The sequence below is a fragment of the Pseudophryne corroboree genome, unplaced genomic scaffold (assembly GCF_028390025.1).
Source record: "Pseudophryne corroboree isolate aPseCor3 unplaced genomic scaffold, aPseCor3.hap2 scaffold_1306, whole genome shotgun sequence".
In the NCBI taxonomy this organism is placed as follows: Eukaryota; Metazoa; Chordata; class Amphibia; order Anura; family Myobatrachidae; genus Pseudophryne; species Pseudophryne corroboree.
This window is the reverse complement of record NW_026967932.1, coordinates 95,436-102,533: the sequence shown is the minus strand read 5'-3', so window position 1 is coordinate 102,533 and position 7,098 is coordinate 95,436.

The window sequence follows — 7,098 nt, the reverse complement described above, 5'->3', positions numbered from 1 at the left end:
CTGTGGCTGTAGATGAGCTGGTGGTTTCTGTTACAGCTCTTCTACTTCTAACTTCTGGTACATAAAAGAATACATGTAAAAATTAAATGTACCAAGAAAATGGTGTTGGTAGTTTAAAAACACCTAAAGAATCTGATACTACCAAGCAGTCTCCCATCCATGTATTAACAAAGTCCAATACTGCTTTGCTTCAAAAATCAAATGAGATTGGGCATATCCAGTGTGGTGTGGCTTTAGATAAGCTTTGTGGTTTCTGTTAGAGCTCTTCTACTTCTAACTACTGGTACATTAATGAATATGTATAAGGTTGTAGTTTATCCAATATGCCTTTACTACCTTACCTTTCAACCCCCCCTCCCTCCCCTCTTCTCCTTATAGCTTCCTTAGTTCTCTCCTCCTCGTGTGTGCGTTATTTGTTTTCTCATACGTCCTAGAGGATGCTGGGGTCACATTAAGAACCATGGGGTATAGACGGGATCCGCAGGAGACATGGGCACTTTAAGACTTTCAAAGGGTGTGAACTGTCTCCTCCCTCTATGACCCTCCTCCAGACTCCAGTTTTAGTATTGTGCGCAGTGATACTGGATGCACTACAGGGGAGCTCTACTGAGTTTCTCTGAAAAGACTTGTTAGTTTTTTTTATTTTCAGGGAGGCTGCTGGCAACAGTCTCCCTGCTTCGTGGGACTTAGGGGAGAGAAGTATGACCAACTTCTAGTGAGTTCAATGGCTCTGCTTCAGGCTGACAGGACACCATTAGCTCCTGAGGGTGCTGATCGCTGGGTACGCCTAGATGCACACTCCCGCAGCCTGCCGTCACCCCCTTACAGAGCCAGAAGACAGGTGAGTAGCAGAAGAACAGAAGACTTCTTCTTCAGTGACGGCATTCTGAGGTACCGAGCAGCGAGCGGAACGCTGCGCGCCATGCTCACACACAAACACAGGCACTGCAGGGTGCAGGGCACGGGGGGGGGGGCACCCTGGGCAGCATAAATTCCTCACAAAAGGCTGGAAAAAGTGGACATTAGTGCCTGGGCACTGTCCTTACCCCACTAGCATAATTAATTATTTCTGAGCGGGACAGATACGCGCCATTACAGCGGCGGGGCTTCTTCCTCACCTCACCAGAACATCTTTAGAGCATTACAAGTCTATCACTATAGAGTTTATTATTTCCCAGACTGTGTACTTTTGGCGCTGGATTGTGAGCTGAAAAATCCTCTGTGTCCCTCTGACAGATTTACTGACGGTCTGTCCCCCATAAGCCGGTGTGTCTGTGGGTACTTGGTATATGTGTGTCAACATGTCGGTGGCTGAATTTTTTTCCCAAGAGGAAACTATATTAGGAATGCAGACATATGATGGTGGCCCTGTTGGCACCACCAATAACTGACTGGGTAAATGTTTCAGTAATATCAGAGTAAGGTTGGATAAATCTGTGTCCCAGACACAGACGTAGAGAATAGATGTGATATTCATGGCTATGTTTCTTTTCCCTCAGGCCCCGCTGGGTCGCAAAAATGTTATTTTGCCCAGTTACTACACACTGATACTGACACGGATACTGATACTTATGTCGACCATAATGTTTCCTGATTAGATCCAATATTGGCAAGGAGCATTCAGTACATGATTGTGGATATTAAGGACATATTAAAATCACTGAAGACCCTGCTGTTCCTGACAAAGGGGTCTATATGTATGTATATATAGATATATAATGAAAGCTGATGTAACGTTCCTCCATCTCTGTTTGAGAAAGTCTGGGCCAGCTCGACAAGATGGTTTCAAATCCCCAAAAGGATTCTGGTTGTTTATTCATTTCCCGCCGCGGACAGAATAAAGTGGGAGTCACCCCCTGTTCTGCACGGGGCCCTGTCACAAATCCAGCGGATCGTATGCAGGAAGCTACATTATTTCTAGTTATGTAACCACGGGTACATTACTTAGACCTGCCATTACATGTGCATGGGTGAGTAGTAGTATTCAAGAATTGGTCGAATACCTTGTCATCCGATATAGATACCCTGGAGAGATGGGATACTCCTTACGTTGTATCATATCAAGGACACTGCAGCATACTTACGTGAGACTGCAAGGGATATAGGACTCTTGAGTTCACGGGCCAATTTCATGGCAGTGTCGGATAGGAGGGCATTGTGGATTCACCAAGAGAATGCTGATGCTGACTCCAAGAAGAAAGGGAGTCTCTTCCCTATGAAGGTGAAGCCTTGTTTGGTGACTGCCTAGTTAATTTGATCTCGGCAGCTCCCGCAGGTAAGTCAACCTTCTTGCCCTATGTTCCCTCCCAACGGATGAAGACGCATCATTATCTGATGCAGTCATTTCGGCCCAATAGATATGCAAGAAGTTAAGATTCCCCTTTCTTTGCAGGTAGAGGAAGGAGAAGAGAGAAGAGGTCTGCATCCTCTTCAAGATCGCAGGAGCAGAGATCATCCTCTGCTTCTGCCAAATCCACTGCATGACGCTGGGGCTCTCTTGCAGGAGCCCGCACCAGTGGGGGCACGTCTAAAACTCTTCAGTCAGTTCTGGATTCATTCGGACATGGACTCGTGTGTTTTACAAATAGTGTCCCAAGGGTACAAACTGGGGTTTCAAGATGTTCCCCCTCACCGATTGTTCAAACATTAAGTTACTGTGCTATTCCTGGGTTATATAGCGCTGGGGTATGTGCTGGCATACTCTCTCTCTGTCTCTCCAAAGGGCCTTGTGGGGGAAATGTCTTCAGTAAAAGTATTCCCTGTGTGTGTGGTGTGTCGGTACGCGTGTGTCGACATGTCTGAGGAAGAAGGCTATATTAGAGAGGAGCGGGAGCAAATGAACGTGGTGTCTCCGCCGACACCTGATTGGATGGATATGTGGAATGTTTTAAATGCTAGTGTAAACTCATTGCACAAAAGATTAGACAAGGCAGAAGCTTTGGGACAGTCAGGGTCTCAACCAATGCCTAATCCTATGTCGCAGGGACTGTCAGGGTCTCATAAGCGCCCACTATCCAGATTGTTGACACAGATACCGACACGGATTCTGACTCCAGTGTCGATTACGATGATGCAAAGTTACAGCCAAAATTGGCAAAATACATTTGATATATGATTATGGCAATAAAAGATGTTTTGCACATCACAGAGGAGCCCCCTGTCCCTGACAAGAGGGTACATATGTACAAGGGAAAGAAGCCTGAGGTAACCTTTCCCCCCTCACACGAGCTGAACGAGTTATGTGAAAAAGCTTGGGAATCTCCTGCAGATTTCCAAAAGGATTCCCCTTTCCCATCAACGGATAGGTTACGATGGGAATCCTCCCCTTGGGTGGACAAAGCATTAACACGCTTATCCAAGAAGGTAGCCCTCCCGTCCCAGGATACGGCTACCCTCAAAGAGTCTGCTGACCGCAAACAGGAGATTACCCTGAAGTCCATTTATACACATTCAGGTACCTTACTCAGACCGGCAATTGCGTCGGCCTGGGTGTGTAGTGCTGTAGCGGCATGGACGGATACCCTAGATAAGGCTACTATTTTATTGCCCCTGGGGCATATAAGAGATGCTGTCCTATATATGTGTGTATGCAAACTACAGGTGGTGCTGCAGGGCTCACACCCTTTTACTTGTCTTGTAGAGCAACTCTGGAGCTGTTACTGGGTCCAGCTGCTGCAAGAAATCAGCTTGAATGCTTCAGGGGCTTGGGCATGGCCAACATGAGCCCCACACTGATGGGGGTGTATAAAGCGATCTAGGGGTCATCCAAGCGCAACCCCACAAAGGCCGCCATGCCCTGCGTGACCATTTTCTCTTTTCATATGCAGACGAGGGTTGCAGCCAACTATGCCCATTGCTTGGATGACATCACTGTATGCAAATCCGTCTGCTGCAGACCTTTCCCCAGGAATGCTTGTACTAGTTGTTGCATATGGTTTGATGTTTGAGGGTGCTTCAGTATTAGGCAGCTTTCCGCCCTCTCATGTTCATCTGAAAATATGTGGTCTCCCTGCAGTTCCCTTGTGCTTCCTCAGTTGAATCTCCTTAACTTGACGGGTGTGTGCCCGAGCAGCCGCCCTCCACAGCCCTATCCCAGCACATGCTTTTCTTGCGTATGAGATCTCTTGATCATGAAGATAGTTCTCACAGGGTGAGGTTCATCCATTACATTTTAAAGTAGGAAGGTACAAATTACATATTCAAATTACATATATGTGCTGGATTCAAATGTTTCCCCCCCTTCCTTTCTCAATTGTGCCCATCAGCAGCTATTCTAATGTTGCTGCCAATGGGTGTGACACATTCATTTCTTCTGTGGGGTACACTGGACTCCACAAGGATTCACATTGGGGTGTAGAGTAGGATCTTGATCTGAGGCACCAACAGGCTCAAAGCTTTTGACTGTTCCCAAGATGCTCAGCGCCCCCTCCTCTATAACCTCGCTTCATTGAACAGGGAGCTCAGTTTGTAGTTGGTGCCTTCAGTAGCAGGACACTTAAGAGGGGGCTGCCTCAGGCAGCCTATTCTTAGCTATTAATTTTGACAAGAAAAGAAGAACTTTTTTTTATAAGAATCTACAAGGGCTGCAGCAGGCTAGGTCTAATAGACATCTTTACTGCAGCTCCATCACTCCCAGCGGCGCAGTATACTCCCGCGCCCTGGTTGCTGGGTCACTACAGCGGAGGCTCCGGTTTCTTCCTAAGGTCAGTCACACACACACCGCCCTCCGGGATCACGAGGCCGCTGATGAAAGGGAGGTAAGGGACTTCTGTGCCCACACTATACCGTGATCCAGCGTGGCTGTAGGGGGCGGGCCATGTGCGCACTGGCGTGGACACTGATTACTGGGCAGCCGCTCCACTAGCCACCAGGGACAGTTAAGGAGCACAGCTCTGGGGGGTTTTCTCTTATATTAACCCCATTTTGTACTACCCGCAGTGCATTGTGATAGGTAATAGAGCCTGATTCAGGTTGGATTGCAATCGCAATAAGCAGTCCAACTGCAAAAATTGCTAAGAGCATACGCATGCGCCTGCATTTTCTGTGGCACCCCGCAGTTAATGCGATCGCCTCTGACTGTCAATCGGTGCTGGGGGGGGGGGGTCAGCAACACTCCATTTCCAAGTCGGAGATGGAGCGGTGCGTGGGCAGGGCTTCAAAATGGGGTCGGCAACGGAGAAACAGGAGGCGTGGTCAGAGCGGTTGCATGACATCACATGCAGCAGCTGCGATCACAAAAATGGTGGCGGCTTCCTGCGCACACATACAGTCTGCACCAACAGGAGGCTAACCCATTTTTTATGATCACGCTGAACTGCACTGCGACTGCAATTTCAGCGTGGTCAAGAAGGGAGGCGGCATGCTGGGTGGCCCCAGCATGCGAACCAAAGGATTGCAAATTCTGTTACTTAGCAGAATTTGCAATCCTTACTGAATTAGGCCCATTGATTACAAAATTTATTTGTAAATATTTGAAGTTTTTCTTCAGGGACTAACACAAAAGATGCTTGGGGCTACTAACACATGGGTAAGCCACGTAAAGCTTCCCATGGGTCAGTGGCATCACAACGGGGTTGCGGCCCACACCCGAGTGTCACCCACCAAGGGGGGTGACACCAAAGTGCCGGCTCCTCTTCAGTGACAGAATATGGGTGTTTTACTGTGACATTACGTGCAACACCCAGTTTCTGTCACTGTGCAGGAGCCAGCACCACTCACACACTAGTCCCCGGGTGCAGCACTCAACCCCCGGGATACCCGGAGAAACAAAATGGAGATTCAGGCCAACAGGCCACACCCCTACCTATGAGACCATGCCTCCATTTTACCATTGCGCTGCTTATCTGCGCGCACTGCATTACAATCTCCCTCGCTGCCTTTCTGGGTGTCACCAATGATAGTGACACCTTTGCCATGCTTGTAGCAGCTGGTCCTAAGATCTACGCCTCCAGCCCTGAGTGTTTGCCCTTGTGACTTGTTGATCATCATAGCGAAGCAGATTCTTACAAAAAACTGCAGGGGCTTAGATTGAAAAGAAAAACATTGACGAACCCATCATTTCAGCAACAGGGTCTGCCACACGGCTGACTGAAATGACTGGTTGGTTTGGACCCCCACCAAAAAAGAAGCAATCAATCTCTCCTTGCACAAACTGGCTCTACAGAGGCAAGATGTTCACCTCATCATCCTCCGATTCCTCACCCCTTTCACTGTGTACATCGCCCTCCTCACAGATTATTAATTCGTCCCCACTGGAATCCACCATCTCAGATCCCTGTGTACTTTCTGGAGGCAATTGCTGGTGAATGTCTCCACGGAGGAATTGATTATAATTCATTTTGATGATCATCATCTTCTCCACATTTTCTGGAAGTAACCTCGTACGCCGATTGCTGACAAGGTGAGCGGCTGCACTAAACACTCTTTTGGAGTACACACTGGAGGGAGGGCAACTTAGGTAGAATAAAGCCAGTTTGTGCAAGGGCCTCCAAATTGCCTCTTTTTCCTGCCAGTATACATACGGACTGTCTGACGTGCCTACCTGGATGCGGTCACTCATATAATCCTCCACCATTCTTTCAAAGGTGACAGAATCATATGCAGTGACAGTAGACGACATGTCAGTAATCGTTGCCAGGTCCTTCAGTCCGGACCAGATGTCAGCACTCACTCCAGACTGCCCTGCATCACCGCCAGCGGGTGGGCTCGGAATTCTTAGCCTTTTCCTCGCACCCCCAGTTGCGGGAGAATGTGAAGGAGGAGCTGTTGACGGGTCACGTTCCGCTTGACTTGACAATTTTCTCACCAGCAGGTCTTTGAACCTCTGCAGACTTGTGTCTGCAGGAAAGAGAGATACAATGTAGGTTTTAAATCTAGGATCGAGCACGGTGGCCAAAATTTATTGCTCTGATTTCAACAGATTGAATCCTGGTTAAGCGAATTAAGGGCTCCATCCACAAGTCCCACATGCCTAGCGGAATCGCTCTGTTTTAGCTCCTCCTTCAATGTCTCCAGCTTCTTCTGCAAAAGCCTGATGAGGGGAATGACCTGACTCAGGCTGGCAGTGTCTGAACTGACTTCACGTGTGGCAAGTTCAAA